This window comes from Octopus bimaculoides, chromosome 6, assembly GCF_046866305.1.
Source record: "Octopus bimaculoides isolate indiv1 chromosome 6, ASM4686630v1, whole genome shotgun sequence".
Lineage (NCBI taxonomy): Eukaryota > Metazoa > Mollusca > Cephalopoda > Octopoda > Octopodidae > Octopus > Octopus bimaculoides.
In genome coordinates, this window is record NC_142933.1 from 95,031,435 (window position 1) to 95,050,523 (window position 19,089).

A 19,089-nucleotide genomic window follows, 5' to 3' on the forward strand; every position below is an offset into this window, starting at 1 on the left:
ACACACAGTTAAGGTCATGAGTTCGATTCCCGGTGGCACATTGTGCCCTTGAGCAAGTCACTTTATTTCTCATTGCTCTAGTCCACTGAATTGGCAAAAGTGAATTGTACCTGTAATTCAAAGAGCCAGCCTTGTCACACCTAGTTTAGTTCATGAACCTAGCAAAGATGGACAGCGAAGTTGATATCATCGGGATTTGAACTCTGAATGTAACGACCGTGACTAAATAATGCAACCAATGTTTTCTTGTCAGTTTACCGATTGTGCCAATAAAAGAAGTTTAGGAGTTTGGGTTTCAATGTTAGTCACATGACAGAAGTCAATGTATAAATATGAAAACTGTACCTTCTCGTTCAAATTCTCGTCAAGCGTAACGAGCAAAAGAGACGCGCTGACGACGGTGTAAGTTATTCAGTCATCGTGCCGTATATATTTTATCACCTTAAGCTAGGAAAGTGATGACGATGGCTTCGATGATAGAGAACAAGAGAAGATTCGTGTGACAAAATGATTCAAATATGACTGCTGTTGACCTCTGGAAAAACACACACACACACACACACACACACACACGCTTACAAGCACATGCATACAGATACACACAAACACATAATGCACACACACACATGCATGAAACAGTGTAAGATATGAAAGAAAGATAGAAAGAAAGAGATGGTAAGAAGGAACGAATATGACTTTAAAAAAAGCCAATATGACTTAAAAATGAAAAGTTGCGTATTAGAGAAAGAGCCATGAAAGATGCTACATGCTTGTAATGTAAGAGACAGTGAGAGAGGGAGGGAAGGAGAGAGAGAGAGAGAGAAGGAGAAAGAAAATGGAAGAGAGAGAGAGAGAGAAAGAAAGGGAGAGAAGACTTTGCTAAAAAGAGGACATTGGAGAGTACGTGTAGGAGAGACAGAGATTGAAGCAAATAGAGAAGAACAGGAAGACAACTTACGCAATTATCTTACATCATAGTCTAGATTTGATTAAGGCTTTTGAAGTGGAACCCGCTTTATATGGATCAATTAATTATGAAATGCTGCTTAATTATATTTATATACATATTTGTATAGCTTATTTATAAGCACTTTGATGCCATTAACTACTACCTGCTCATCTTCTATTTTAATGTTTTTGGAATTACGTCTCCAATCATTTGATGTTGGAATTTAGGTTGATGTTTAGCATCGATCTGGTCTTACTTCTAATCTATTTGTATCTATTATGTACCTTTTCACGTAGACTTAACGATTATACATACATACATACATACATACATACACACTCACGCGCACGCGCTCACACACGCACACGCACACACACACTCACACAGACACACACACACATGGTTGTGTGATTAAGAACATCTCTTTGCAGCCCCGTAGTTCTGTGTAAAGTCTCACTACTGGCAGTGCTTTCCACTCAATACCCGCGTAGGTGTAGGTGGATTTGGTAGATGGAAACTAAAAAGTCATACATGCATGCATGCATACATACAGGCATACATGCAGTCATACATGCACACACACACACACACACACACACACACACACACACACACACACACACACACACACACACATATATATAACATATATTTGCCAACTAAGTGTGGTGTCCTACACAGGACAGTGCTACTGATGTTTATAGCCTCAGGAATAAATCTCCTCCAGCTGGCTAACAATGCATATTCTGTGTCCAATTGGTTTTTGCGAGGGGAGGTCATCGCTCCCAACTCTAGCCTTACATGAAACACACGGACTTGAGTTTCTGGGTGGCTACCCGCCATCAGCGTGTGTTAATCCCCAGATAGTGATGGAAACATACATACATACATACATACAAAAATACCCTGTGATGTTGAAATTCCATTCAAAGTAGATTGGATCTAAGTTAGAAACCGGGTCTTTCTCTTTTGGCGAGAAATCTTGAAATAAAACTTAATAATCACACACACACACACACACATACACACACACACACACACACACACACACACAGAGAGAGAGAGAGAGAGAGAGAGAGAGAGAGAGAGAGAGAGAGAGAGGCACACACACATATATATGTAAAGATATATACAAAGTACTGAACCTTCGGAGGGGCATTATGCCGGTAATATATACATACCTTCATAGATATGCCATCTCTGTAGAAAAAAGCCAGGACAAATCGTTTTGGGAAATTGTCTTTGGAAATTTTTCTATAATTCAGGAATCAGTGGTTGATTGCCTATTCGGTATGTACACTACTAACAGTCTTATAGATTCTGAAAGGCATTCGTTTCACTGGTTGATTTTTATACAGCTGCTTTGTAGAAGCTGTGAAAGTCTGATAATAGTTTAGTTGTCAGGCGCATATATATATATATATATATATATATATATATATATATATATATATGTATATTTATGTATATATATATATGTATATATATGTATGTATATATGTGTGTGTGTGTGTGTGTGTGTGTGTGTGTGTGTATATATGTATGTATGTATATATATGTATATACATGCAGATATATGCACATATGTATATGTATATATATGTGTATATATGCATATATATGTGTATATATATATATATATATATATATATATATATATATATATATATATATATATATATATATATATATATATATATATATATATATATATATAGAGAGAGAGAGAGAGAGAGAGAGAGAGACAGATAGACAGATAGATAGATATAAAAGTATTTTATATCAATATCTAAGCTTTTATACTTCGATTGCCATTTTATTTCTTTTACATAAATATCAGTGTCAGCTGAGCATGATATATCGATCCACATTTATAGATTATATTTGCTCTTAATGACAGTAATACTTTAACATTAGTTGAAGTGTCTGTGCGTTGATCGATGACCGGGCAAGCGTGGTGCTGAATTATCCATTATTCACGACGGAATAAACGTTTCGATATGTAGATTAACACATGAAAGTAAAAAATGTCATAATATCAGTGTTACCATAGTTAACTTAAACAGACTTTTGAAGATCTATTTGGAGTAATGGTGATATTTATTGTTCTTCTTCTGTTTTCTATGTTACCCCTTTGTTGGGCTTTTAATCTAGAATTTCAAGGTATCTATAACCTGACACTTTTCGGTTATGAATTCTATCTATGAAAATAAATTCTGCAGTCTGTGACCAGGTGAAGTGTCCTTGCGAGAATTTATAGTCGGCATTGGACTAATGATGCGGCCATTGTTTTCTTTTTTTCTATTTAATCGTCCACAAAGTAGTCGTGATGAAAGGGTTAATGAGACCATAATGTGAACATTTCTGCTTTGGCCTCTTAGAAGTAGTCGATTCCAAGACAGAAAGCAAGAAAATGAGCGGGATAGAAGGAGAAAAAGAGGAGAAAGAAAGAGATAGAGAGAGAGAGGGGGGAGCTAAAGAGAGGGGAGAGAAAGGGATAAAGAGGGAAGTAGAGGGAAATGGAGGGAAAGGTAGGAAGAGAAAGGGAAAGAAATACAGAAAATGGACAGAGAGGGAGAAAGAGAAACGGTGAGAGAGAGAGAGAGAGAGAGAGAGAGAGGATGACAGAGGGGTAACGGGAAGGAGGGAGAGACGGAGAATGGGAGAGAAAGAGAGAGAGAGAGAGAGAGAGAGAGAGAGAGAGAGAGAGAGAGAGAGAGAGGGAGAGAAAGAGAGAGGAGGTGGAGGAGAAGGAAGAGGACACAATTTCTGTACTCGATTGGTTTTTCTTTATCTTTTCCGAAAGGTCGAAAGGCAAAGACGATCTCGATGGCATTTGAATATACAGACACTTATTCACTCACACCTACACACGCACACACACACACTCGCACATACACAGAACTTGAGAGAGAGAGAGAGAGAGAAAGAGAGAGAGAGAGAGAGAGAGAGAGAGAGAGAGAGAGAGAGAGAGAGGTGGGGGAGAACTCAGAGAGCTGGAACAAGCACCAGAAGGTATTTTGTCTGACACTCAAAAGAACGTGTCATTTTACTGCCTAGGAAGAAATGATCTAGAAATTTCTATTAAGAGATTAGCTATCATTAATTATCATCAATTAGTTAAGTCAGTTCAGCGATCAAATCTTTCCGAATCTAATTTTACCTTTCCAACCTGTCGGAATCGATAAAATGTATAGTAGCAATCAAATTTTGGGGTCGTTGAAACTAACTCTTTCCCTCAAAGTCTTTCTACCTACGTTAGAATTGATTAATTAGGTAAGTCAGTAGTGCTAACGTACTTAAATAATAAAACAGATTTAATTAATAATTAGAGCTTGCGTTAATGCTTTCCACCCATTAGCGCATGCGTAGTTCTAATTTTAATTAATCAAGATCCGGGAGTTATAACTCTTGTTTTGATTAGATTTAAGCATTCAGCTAATGTTTTTGTCTTCTTCGTTGTAGATAAAACCAGTCTTCCTGCAGTAAGTTTATTAACACTGACGTAAACGTAACTAAGCGGGTGGAACCACAAGACAATTTCCGTCGATCGTTATATGATTAAACAGTTAAGCTTGTTCTAACAGCTTTCATATATTGAGGATTAGGTGTATTATGCAGACGTCACAGCATAATACATGACTTCCCCTGCATACTCGTCACTACTTCGGCAAGTACGGTGAAATATATGCTTAGCTGAGGAGGTTAAGTACAACCGAAACATTCCGGAAGTTGTCTACCTCTATTATGTAAGATAATATTGCTTTTTCTTCATCGAATAAATTTTTCAAATTGAATTTTTGATGCTCACATTCTTTTAACACTATTTTCATTATTGTTTTTTGTGCAGTTGGCGTCGTTGAATAAATAAGTTCAGTGAATTGCTTTGCATTATTTATAATTAACATCGATTTAGTTTCGGATCAACGTCATAATGGCTGCTAATTTCTAAACTAAAATATCTCTCCACAAGATTACATCTAACCTGATTAAGGACACCAAGTGAGGAATTACAGAAGCAATAAGGAAGTCTTAAAGTAGAAACTTGATATGCTAGAAATAGCAGTGAAATGTTTCTCAACTCCCACCCACCGTTTAAAAAAAGACGGAGGATACACACACACACACACACACACACACACACACACACACACACACACACACACACACACACACACACACACAACACACACACATATATATATTTGTGTATGTTTGTCCACCGCTCCACCTCTTGACAACAAGAGCTAGTTTGTTTACGTTTGCCGATCTTAGCAGTTCAACAAAAAGAATGAAAGAATAAATACCAGATTAAAAAAAAACCTAGGCACTGGGAGCAATTTGTTCAATTAAAACCCTTCAAAGCTATGCCCCAGTACGGCCGCATTACAATGACTGAAACAGGTGAAAGATAAAAAAATAAATAAAAATGGTAAAAAAAAAAAAAAAAATTCACTCTTAACCTTTCCACTGAACTCAATCTTTGTTATTTATAGACATTTAACATATGTCCAATAAATATATTCACAATTCTTTCATAAATATTCTAAAATTAAGCTTTTGTCTATATTGTATTATAATAATTATTGATTTGCAGCTGTTCTATTTTTCAACCGTTCATAATTTTAACATTCCAGGAGATTTCAAATGATAATTAAATAACGTAGGAAAGAGAAATATGGAAATTCACCTGAGAGAATTCTGCGACTTCTAATGAAAAGTCGTAGTAAACGTGTTCCATTGGAAGCTTTCGTTCCCAGAAGATTTATGTGCGTTTTAATCTTGCTTAAGAATAAAGCTATTTGGATGGGTGAAATTAATTTCTATATACGTGTCTCCATCTCTGAGACAATAGTATTTCATATTTGAATTATCATTTTGATTCTATATATTTTAAGATGTAGTTTTGTATTTTTGCTGGTAGTCATTCAAGTGAACAAAATCACATTTATATTTAGACATTATTTCCTTCTCTTATTCATATTCAGTATTAATACTGATTTCATTACAATAAATGAGATTGTGGCTAGAATTATTCAAACTATAAACTGCATTTCCCAAAAAAATAAAGACAGAAAAAAAGCAATGTTTAAATGTTTGTGTCCTTGTCCTTATTGTACAATGCGAACACAGCCAAGGTTATGTACACACACACACACACATTGGTGAAGCTATAACTATCCGTCCGCCATTTTCTATGAATTCTTGATTGTTTCTCTCTTTCTCTCTTTGTTTACCCCTCCTCCTCCATATATATCTTTAGCGTTACAAAGATGTTTTGTTGTTCTTTCGCTCAACTGCGTCTTACGCGTAATAATCAAGAGGGATGCATTCTGGATGCATTGTGTGACAGCCATGAGTGGGTTCTCCAGCTTGTGTGACATGATGCAGAACCCTGTTGACAGACATAGGGTCCTCCAGTAGCCACCCTATTGACTCAGGGCAGCACTACCTCCTCCAGGCACTTGATGTAGGCTTCCGTGTTGAGTCTGAGGCCGTGTGGGAAGATGAATGGTGGTATAACGTCGCCATCACTAGTGATGACTCCAAACACGATGATGATGACTGGATGTTTGATTTTTATCACTCTCGGTACATGTCCTCAGATTGCACTGTCCTCCGATTGACACCCATGTTTGCATTGAAGCTTCTGGCGCGGATGTCAAGCAATACAGCATATCGTTTCCAAATTTCTGGCAAAGTGAATTGCGTCATGTTTTTTCTTACAGACGGTGCCCAACTGACCATACTATACTGTGTAGTCGACAAAATCAAAAACATACAATGCACATGATGCGCGAAGTTAAAATATATAAAATGGCGATAATTTACTCATCGCAGATTTCATATAAATATATATACATATAATATATATATATATATATATATATATATATATATATATATATATATATATATATATATATATATATATATATATATATATATATATATATGTATGTATGTATATATATATATATATATATATGTATATATTGCATACATGCATACATATATACATATATATATATATATATATATTTATATATATATATATATATATATATATATATATATATATATATATATATATACACACATATGCATATATACATACATACATGCATACATACATCCATAATACATATATATATACACGCACACATTTATGTGCATCTGGATGTCTATATACACAGAATATATGCATGCATATGAGCGTGTGTGCATGTGTGCGTGCGTGTGTGTGCGTGTGTGAGTGTGTGTGTGTGAGTGTGTGTGTGTGTATGTGTATGCTTGTGTGTGTGTGTGAATGAGGGAAACTTTAGGATTCAGTTCGGTGAACATGATAAGGTGCTGATTGGTGATAATATGGAAGAGAGAAGAAAAAAAATTCTGTTTTTTTTTCCTGATTTAGATCTTTTTCTTTCAAATAGTATTGTAATTTATTCTAGTCGTTGGTTCAGAAAGAAAGAGATCTGATCTTAACTTTGAAATAAACCTTCTTGAAATAGAAAGAGGTTATGGTTGAGTGACGATAAGGCTGCTGATGTTCAGAAAGAAGGGTTACAGATGTCTGGTTGGTGGTGGAAATAAATGACAAAAATAATTAAACAAAAATATTAATATAAAAGAAATATACATAAATTAATAAATAAATAAGGAAGAAATTGCTGTTTCGGGTACTTATAAACTCATTTTTAATGAATCAAATGCAGTTTATCAAAGTGCATTTGATGTCGACATTATATTAAAGAGCTGGAATTCTTTAAGAACATTTAATTACGAGACATTAAGCTATGCATCACATATTCTTAATTCTAAAATCGATTTAACAGGACTTTGGTGCCAAAGAAGTGAGAAGAGAAAAAGAAAATGCTTTTTTTTTTTTCACAGATTTTATTCTCAGTTGTTTAGAAATAGTTCTAAAGAAACGAAATAATTTTTAGTTTGAAATTATGTCTTCATTTATTTCAGAAGTGTTTGTCTTTGATTTTATTTCTTTTCATGTTAAATTGGAATAAATTACAGATCTACGTCTCTTGTGAAATGTTTCGAGTAAGTCACCCAGGACAATTCCATTTTAATAATGCTTTGTTGTTTGCACTCTATTGAAAAACATTGAAGCGTTTCCCTTTGAGACATATGATGGGTCGAGATACTTTATTAATGCCATCTAAATGTTATCTCTGCTTGACTAAGAATTTTTACTCTCACTACTACTCACGTAAAAAATAGTTCTAAAATCATCCTGTACACTTGAAACCAATCGGAAAAATGTGTTCAGATTAAAACTTAAATCCGTGTAACACTTTTTTTTCATTTATTCTTATCTGCTTGACCAGAACAAATTAGAATATAATGAATTAAATGGAGATGCATAAACTATATAGAAAAATGAGAATATAACTAGTTAAAAACATGGAGTTGAGGGTTGGTAAATTCGATAAAATGTCAGATAAATGCATTTGCTGTAGTTATTTTGGCTCTTTACGTTTTGATTTCAAATCCCGCCTCGATCAACTTTGACTTTTATCTCATCAGAGTCAATAAAATAAGTACCAGTCAAACGTCTTTCTTCAAAATTGTGGAAAATGAAAACAAAAAACAAAACATTATTGGTTAAAAGCCACTTGTTCTCAACCACTTGTTATCATTTTTTTTACCTTTTGTTACCTATTTTACTCGGGTGGACCTTCAAAGCTATTCGATGTTTGAAAAAACCTCATTATATTTTTGTAATTAAATATTAATAGGAATTGTATAAAAAAATTGTTAAATCGTTTTGTATATTGTAGACGTATGACCAATTTATTGCACATAAAATTTATCAGCAAAATCTTATATGGGCCCCACCCCGTATCATGTGGACTTCGTTTGAAAAGCACTGGTTAAAAGCAAACAATATTTTATTGTATCTTTGGAGTGGAGTCATAACACTAATATAAACATAATTTCCAGTGCGTCTGTTTGTTACTGGCACACTCCTTCCAAGAGTTAACAAAATTCTGTTTCAATGCAGGAATCACATCATGAACTCTACAAGACAAATACAAATGTATAAGGCTAGCCACTGGACCTGGTTAAAAAGAGACGATGAGCGATGGCTAGAAGAATATTGAGCTTTATTTGATAAACAGTTGATCTAGCAAGCGGAGCCTCATATCAGTATGGGGGCCCGGTGCGCAATGATGCCGTCGAGAAGTAGGCCTCGAAACGGTGCGCATTCTCTCTTGATGACTCCATACATTGTTGGCTTCCGGTGTGTAGAGCTTTAAACTGGTAGCACTTGCATGTGCAAGTTGTTTGCAAAACATCTAAAGGATTTTATTGATTAATTTTACTTTTCCAAACTTAAATGATATGGAGAATAAAAAACAAACAAAAAAACTGAATGAAGTTAATATTGTTAATATTTATTTTGAATGTCTTAATATTCGGAATAGATAACTGGGAAGAGTTTACCTATATATATATATATATATATATATATATATATATAGGTAAAGTAAATTCCTTGGACATTACTTTTTAAAGCCCTAGAACTCATAGGGTCGGTTACTCGGTTTTCATGGCATATAAGAGACCGGAATTATAACATTTTCCCTCAGCATGAGGCTAATTTTTCGTAAGGTGAGTCATTTACAGTAGAGTGGACTTGTGTAACGTGAAATGAAGCGTTTTGCTGAAGAACACCATGCACGGGCTGATCAGAAACTTGAAACTACGATCTTGTAGAAAACACTTGAACCACTAGGCTATGAACTTTCACAATAATGTAATAACTCCGGAGAAAAAAAGGGATAAATTACTCAACACAAAGTTTTAAAATAACTTTAGGGGTATCAGATCAACCACAGTTTAAAACTGAAGTATTTCCTAATATTAAGAAGTCTTTGTGATGCAGTCTTAGTTTTGTGAAATATATGTAGTTCTCACGTAATAAGATATTTCTACATTCCTTTGTGTGTAGCTTTACTTCATATTCGATTTTCTTGAGAAAGCGTGAAAACCTGCAGAACGACAAATTGATCGGGTGAATTTCAGAAAGCTATAGATATGTTTTGCCAAGTACATCTAACCTCAGTAAAATGCAAAAATAAAAGTGTCACATACACACAGACACAGAATACTCAAACATGTATATGTATATCTATTCTTATGTGTATCTATATTTATTCTAAACATGTCTAGTCAGGTTCAAACGCAAAATATGGTGGGCATTGTAATGCATATCATAGGTAAGACATACATATTTTGCATGTGAACCTGCCTTGACGCTTAAAGAAGAAATATGCAATTGCTAATTTCCCATCACGCTGTAGACATAGCAAATAGCGATTATATATATATATATATATATATATATATATATATATATATGTACACACACACATATATGTGCAAGTTTATCGACATTTTTGGGACACTATAGTATATGCAGATTTGTATGTATCATGTGTTCAAAGGTAACTGGTAAAAACAAATAACATGTTTCAGTTTTGATAGATCTCTTTAGCGAAACCTATTCTACTGAGTTGTCAAGATAAGGATGATCGACATATCTAGAAATAGCAGGCACGTAGCAACATTGAACTGTGACTATGAATATTGCTGAGAGGGGTCATTTGATTTTATATTATTCGCATTGCAGCTATTTTTTTTCTTTTTTGCAGACATCGCTTTCCCCTTTTATATCGGAGAGCAACTTAGTCTATCAGTAAATGTATACTTTGAAGGCTGCGAGCCGACAGCATCGTTGCTTCGCCGGGTAAAATGCTTAGCGGCACTTCATCTGTCTTTATGCTCTGAGTTCAAATATTGCCGAAGTCGACTTTGCCTCTCATTCTTTCGGGGTCGATAAATTAAATTACCAGTTGAGCACTGGGGTCGATGTAATCGATTTAATCCCTCTCCGAAATTACTGGCTTTGTGCCAAAAATTGAAACCAATATATGTATATTGTGAAGGCGGCATGCTGGCATAGTCGTTACCGCACCGGGTAAAATGCTCAGCGGCATTTCATCCGACTTTACATTCTGAGTTCAAATTCTGCTGAGGTTGACTTTGCCTTTTATGCTTTCGGGATCGATACATTAAGTACAAGTTGCGTACTGGGGTCGATGTAATCGACAAAACCCCTTTCCTTGAGTGCTGGCCTTGTACCAACATTCAAAACCAATATAATCTGTCTGTTATACCTTCGGTGCCGTAACACGTTTCCATGTGTATTTACTTGAGAATTGCTGGTTGTATTGAATAGGCATAGAAAAGAAACGTATTTGTTGCTAAAATTAATCAGCATACATTTGACTGTATACCGAAAAGTTAGTCTGTTTAAATGTCAAACAATGTGTGTAGGTAGCAGAGAGATTGTGACAGAGAATTTTAACATGTAGTCAGGGATTACTGATCATATGAATCTGAAAATGCAGCTATTGAGATACCCGAGCAGAGGTTGTTTATCGAAGCGTGGAGAATGGGAATATTTCCCCGAGTTGAATTGGAAAGAAATCAATATAATGAGAGCATAGAAAATGTTGTTCATATTTGTTGGATTGTATATTGGTGAATAAAAATGTTAATTAAAAGGCAGCTTTCGAGTAAAGTAACAATGACCGGTGTAAAATGTCTTTCAGGGTATGACTTGCATAATATTTTAAATGAAGTAAAAATATTCCACCCATCCTATATTGTAGAAAAGGCAGAATATTTGATTATTTATGACTGTTTGAAAATTCTTTAATATTGAATATTTCGATGACTATCTAAAATAATTTTTTTTAATAAAGCTTATTCATTATGGGAGGAATCTTAAAGCTTGTTGCTCTGTATGTAAGAGAACTATGTCAACTCTATTAACTTAAAATTTGAATGAATATAAGTGATATCGAATATTTGCCGCGTAGTAGCTGAGTCGTAACAGCAAACAATTTTTTAAATAAAGGTTATGAATTCTGTGAAGGCCGAGCTGATAGAATCGTTACCATACTGTCAAAATGCTTAACGATATTTCATCCGTCTTTTATTGACCTCCCCACCACCACCACCATCGTGAAAGGATGAAAGGTAAAAGCGATCTCAGCGGAATTTGAACTCAGAATATAAAGATGGACAAAAATGCCCTAAGCGTCTTGCTCGGCGTGCTAACGACCATGCCATCTCACCGCCTTAACCCTTTGAGCCCTGACCTCCCGAACCTTATTTTACCACATACCTGGCACTCCACCGGTGCTACGGCATAAAGAAGAACAAGTCATTAAAGCGGAAGAAACTTGCAAAGCACCTTTTCCGACTTTCTAACGATTTTCTGCCCTACGAATACATGATAATTCTTTTTATTTTTCTAATCATGGCCGGAGACCAGCATTCTTTCGAAGAGTGGAAAGTCGATTGCATTAACTCCGGCGCTGAATTGATACTTTTTAAATAAACCCCGAAATGATGAAAAGCAAAGTCAACTTCCGTGGAATTTGAACTCAGAACGTAGTGAGTCGGAAGAAGTACCACCTGACGTTTCAACGATCCTAACAGCTCTCTGCCCAACGAATTCGCAGTGACTGTTTTTGATTTTGGCACAAGGCCAGAAATTGCATCGATTCCAGTGAATAAGTGAAACGTATTTTATCGATCGCAAAAGGATGGAAGGCAAAGTCTACTACAGCGGAACCTGAACTCAAAACCTAAAGTCGGACAAAATGTCACTAAGTATCTTGCCTTGTGTGCTGACGAATCTGCCAGTTCTCCGCCTTCAGCGAATACATTAAATTAAATTTGATTGTAATATATTTTTTTAAAAAGATGGATTCATTGATGCCAAGAAAAGTCAGTTAACTATTGCGTAAGGCAAAGTAAATACAGAAAGAATGGTAAAATCAAGAAATATTTTCGAGATCTCCAGCTAGTCAGATTAAATGATAAATATGTAAAAGGAAAACTCATTTACAACGAAGAGCAGCTGTTGAGGAAAATTCCATTCAAATTTAATACAAATATTTACATATTCAAAACAAAGTTTGATATTAAAAGTAAGTGATTTCTCCTTAGGAAACAAAATTCTTTGAGGCAAGTATCTTGATGCAGATAAACAGAAATAACATAAAATCATATGCCATTATCTGTACAACTATCAATCCTGTTTGATTACTAACTAAATTAGATTGTAAAGTTCTGTTCAAATCTTATGATAAGAAAGTATCGATCAATATAATGCGCCATACGTGATAAACAAAACGGTTACATAATCAAATATATGGTTTCTGGAAGCTCACAAATATGCTCCAGGATATCGGAGAGCTGAAATGAAAACTGTAATCATAGGTTGAGAGAAAAACACACAAAAACCAGTGCAAGTGAAAATTGTATCATATGAGATTTTAGCTTGCGGAAGATGAAATATAGTAATGCTGACTGAAAACTACATAAACAAGTGAAAAAGTTGTCACGAAGGAATCAGTTATTTGGTCTTGACAACGAATCAGAAAAGTATATAGTTATATTCAAGAGGAACATAGGCTGCATCTATTTCACCAGTCTTAAAAGACCTGTGAAAACCATAGACATGGGCCTTCCCTCCGGGGCATTCACATAGAACAAAAAGAAATAGATGTATTAACATACCTTAGGGCCACTAAATGAATCGGATTGGAGAAAGTTGGTGTGCCACACGTTTCCACTAAACTGTGCGCGTATAGACGCATTCGTTTGTATCCATCGATTTATCAATATGTAGAGCTACCTGTTTTTCAACGCGCGCGCACACACACGCACACTCAAACACACACACACATACATATATACATACATACATACATACATACATACATACATACATACACACACATACACACATCCTCTACATGCATGACGAAAATAGTTCGTTCTATGAGCCTACGAAAGTATAAGTTGAATGGAGCTGAGTCAAACTGTTACATATAAACACATATATACACCGGACGATATATATATATATATATATATATATATATATATATATATATATATATGTGCTTACCAACCACATGGTTCTGGTTCAGTCTCACTGCGTGGCACCTTGGGCAAGTGTCTTCTACTATAGCTTCGGGCTGACCAACGCCTTGTGAGTGGATTTGGTAGACAAAAATTATTGGGGTTGATTTGTTCGACTAAGCTCTTCAAGATCGTGCCCCATCATGGGCGCAGTCCAATGATTGAAACAAGTAAAAGAATAAAAGACTGTATATACATACTTACGCACGCACGCACGCACGCACGCACGCACGCACGCACGCACACACACACACACACACACACACACACACACACACACACAAACTGCTTCCATGCCTGGGAAACGAATGCCCATCACCGAAGAGATCCAATTAGATCGAAATCACGTGGTCTGGTGGCAGTTATCTCCCGCTTACAATATATATATATCAAGCGTAGAATGTGCGCTTAATGAACCAGCTGGAGGAGATGTCTTCCTGGCGTTAAAACAGCGGTGTCGTCGTCCCTTACAAAACACTCACGTTAAAGTGGCGATAAACACTACCTATATATATATATTTCTCCCTCTACCACTCTCTCTCTTCCCTTTACACCGGCATGGTCACATGCTTCCGGTCAATAATCCTTTCCTTCCTTGGCTATCGCCGAGCAAACACACGAACCACCTCGTCCCTTTCAAGTTCGTGCTTCATAGCGTTCATACACACATAATTTTTCTCGTCTGGCCGTAAAGCCTTTTCTGTTTGTTTTCCTGTCTTGTTTTTTGTCCGCCACTACATTCCTCCATGGCTAGATTTAATTTGCGTATACAAATTTAATCTGCGGTCCATGGGATGAGCCGTTTTAACGATGCGTCCTGCCCGAAGCTCGTCGAAACGCCGGTGTTAAAACGTGGGTAGCTGATGAAGTAGAATGTTCTCTATGTGGCTCGTGTGTTTTCTCGTCTACGTTTGTTTGCAATGTCCTGTACCCAGATATGCACCTATACATACAGGTGGATGTCGGTATGCACATACCTGTACGTATATATGCATATACTCATTTACTATTTGTTTATATATATATATATATATATATATATATATATATATATATATATATATATATTCTTTTATTGTTTCCGTCAGTAGACTGCAGCCATGCTTAAAGAGTTTCAGTCGTATAAATTGATCCCATTACTTTTTATTTTTTTAAGCTTGGCACTTAATAAATCAATTTCTTTAGCCATACCGCTGAGTTACGGGGATATAAACACATCAACACTGGTTGCCAAGCAGTGGTGGGGGACAAACACAGACACAAAGACGCACAAACATAGATACACATATATACATATATATACACGAAGGGTTTCTTTCTGTTTCCGTCTACCAAATCGACTCAGAAAGCCTTTGTGTGCCCGAGGCTATGGTAGAAGACTCAGACAGAGACACAGACACACATAACATCCCCAATAACGCAAAACATAAACATACACACGCACACACACATGCACATACAGACGAACACATACACACACGCGAACAAACACATCTACACACATGCGCACACGCAACACCCTGACAAATTCTAATCATACGCATACACACACACACACACACACACAAACGTGCACACATATACACACAGCATCCTACCAAATATAAAACACAAGCACATATATATATATATATATATATATATATATATATATATATATATATATATACACACACATAGAGACATGCACTGAGAGAGAGAGACACACACACTCACACCGTTCTGACCTTTAAGACAAGTCCCCCAAACCACTGAACCATGACAGACTAACCCAGAAACAAAAAAATCCTCTTGATTCCACATTGCTCTTCCTTCCCTCCCAACCAATCTCTCACACTGTCCCTTAAAATAGCAAACATTCCTTTGCTACACACAAAACAAAATGCCAAAAAGACAGGTCAGTTATTCCTCTACAATTCTTTGTAAATATTTCTCCTTCTGTGTTATATACTACCAAACAAACATGATTGTTATTGAACTCAAAATGCTTTTTACTTTCTAAAATACTTTCTTGTAAAATGTTTTAAACATTTTCTTCTTATTATTATTATCAAAGAATGTATATATGTATTTTAGTACCTTTTGTGATAACCAGTACTTAACAGAACAAAGCTCATACAAAGCTTTACATTTTACTTTTGACAATCTTTTTCTAAAAAAGTGAAACCGGTCAAGTGAATAAACAACTTTAAAATTGCATTTTCAAACCTTTCATTCATATATATATATATATAACGTAGTAATGACGCAAAGCAGTGTTCACATATAATCACAATTTAGGTTAGTTGAAATATGTGTGCCATATATTTCAACTGCTAAAGGCAAATACACTGCAGTTGCCGCGTAGAAAACATCCCTCTTATAGTAAAAAGGTGTGAAAACATCCAGTTCGTTCAATGTCGCCATCTCTCGGGTATCTCAGACACCAATGTCTCGAGTTTATTGACTCTTGTCGACAAGAGTCAATAAACTCGAAACCAGCAGAAGTGAGAACATAGCACATGTGTGTGCGAGTTATCAGAGGACGTGCAGATCAGTTACGGTTCAGTTCAGTCCATTATCATTGAAGATTTGGGTATGACACTCGTGTCTGCCAAATTTGTGCCAAAGCTGCTTTCAGCCGACCAAAAGGATAGTCGGGTTTCAGTTCACAAGATCTTCTTGATTGTGTCGAGAACGATGAAACCGGCCTTAACAGGTAATGAATCGCGTGTCTATGGCTATGATCCCGAACAAAGGTTCTGTCTTAGCAGTGGAAGCCTCCAACCTCTCTGAGACCGAAGCAATGTGAAGATACTTTTGACCGTTTTCTTCGACTAGAAGGGGAGTGTTCATCATAAGTATGCTCCACCTGGTCAGACCAGTAAATAAAGAGTACTACCACGACGCTTTGTAGCGTTTGCGGGGTGGTATTCGCCGGAAAAGGCCACAATTACATACGTACGGTGAGTAGCAATTGCACCACGACAACCCATCTGCCTATTCAGCGCAGCTTGTGCAGCAGTTTTTGGCTAGGCACAACATTCTCCAAGGTCCGACAACCACCGTATTCTCCGACGGAACTTTGTCCTCTTTCTAGAACTTGAAAGGAAGCAGATTTCAAGACGTCGAAGAAATCAACGTGAATGCGACGAGGAAGCTGCTAATTATTCCAGAAAACCTATTCCAAGAATGCTTCTGTCAATAGAAACAGCACTCGATTACGTGTGTGACTTAGGAGATTAAATGCTAAATTGGTACGTGTTGTAGTTTTGCTTTTATAGCACCAGTCTGGATTCTTATTGATCAAACCTTTTTTTCAATATACATATATATATATGCACACGTATATATATATATACACGCACATATATATACACACACGTATATATATATACAAATATATATATATATACATACACATATCTATCTATCTATCTATCTATCTATCTATCTATCTATCTATCTATCTATCTATCTATCTATCTATCTATCTATCTACATTTTGTATCTATATACTTGCTTTATATATGTATGTATGTTAATCATTTCATGAAATATTTGCGGATGTATATCCTTATGTTAACTAAGAGCAGTATAGCCGTCATACGCAAGCACGATTAATTTGGAAATGCAATATTTTCTCACTAATTGTTTTTAGGTAGGTATGTAGGACTGCGTCACCGTGGGCATCCTCTTGGCGATTCGACCGTTGATTCAGCGGAACAGAGAGAGAGAGAGAGAGAGAGAGAGAGAGAGAGAGAGAGAGAGAGAGAGAGAGAGAGATTCACCGGTACCGCATTTCAGCTGAGCTGACTGAGACAAGTAAAATGAAGTGCCTTGCTCAAGGAGCAGGGCAAAACGCGCTGGATGGTCCCGTAAGCTGACCCACAACCCTAGGACCGTGGATGTAACAGATCTAACCACTCAGCCACGTGTCGTCATTGCGTAACTAATGTGTTAATAGCTATACATGATGGAATATATCTTCAGGTGATTATTATATCACAGAAACCCACTAAAATGTTGCAGTAAAGATCCTGCAAAGATATGCTAGATTAGGTTTAAGCCAGCAGTTTCTGGAGATCTAAAGATCTTGTTGCTATGTTTCCCCTGACATTCATATCATTTATAACCTTAAATGATACGTATGTTAGAGAAACAGCAATAAGATATGATAAAAACTTTCAACAAAAGAACTGGAAGAGAAAAATAGGTACTTAAATTCACCTTGTTTATCACCTAGAGGTGATAAATTAGGTGTCAAATTCTCGAGCATAATATGACCGCTTCGGATTTACATTAAAAGTCTTCTCATAAGTCAATACTCAAGCTGAATATTAATCTTCTGGCAAGGAATTTCGTATTTGGAATACAATTAATTTTTGAAATAACGTGTGACAGAAAAGTCTTCTCCAAAAGGTCTTACATTAAAATAAATAAATAAGAAATAAAGAAAATAAGAAAATAAGTAAAAGCAAAAACGCAACGCTGATACATAACATTGCTTAGCCAAGTTTTACCTACACTAGAGAACTTAAAATTGCGGAAATGTTCTAATTTAGAATGGCGTTTGCAGTGATGAGTGTGGGTATTGTGATTGGAAGTATATAATATCAGCAATTTGTCACGGAGAATGTAAACAAGAAAGTCTATTGGCATCAAAGTCGAGTGTCACAAGTCATCTGGAAATATTTGGAACAAAACGCTGATCTTGTGAAGAGCAGAAGAAACGATAGGACGACGAAGCAAAAGATGCTAAAACGTTCTGCGTTTGTTTGTAGGTAGAATCTAGGAATTTCCAATGAAATTACTGTGGAATAGTGAAATTCGATTTGTTCGACTAAAGGCGGTGCTCCAGCATGGCCACAGTCAAAAGCCTGAAACAAATAAAAGAATAAAAGAATATATATATATATATATATATATATATATATATATATATATATACAGACACACATTTAGATATGTGTGCATGTATATGTCAGTTTGTGTGTGTGCGCATGAGCATGTATGTGCGTGTGTGTGCGCGCGTGTGTGAGTATGTTCGTGCATGCGCTCGGTATATTTATGCATTAGCACAGAAATGGAAGCTTGTTCAATACACACCCCAACAGCTGCAACACTAATTTCGT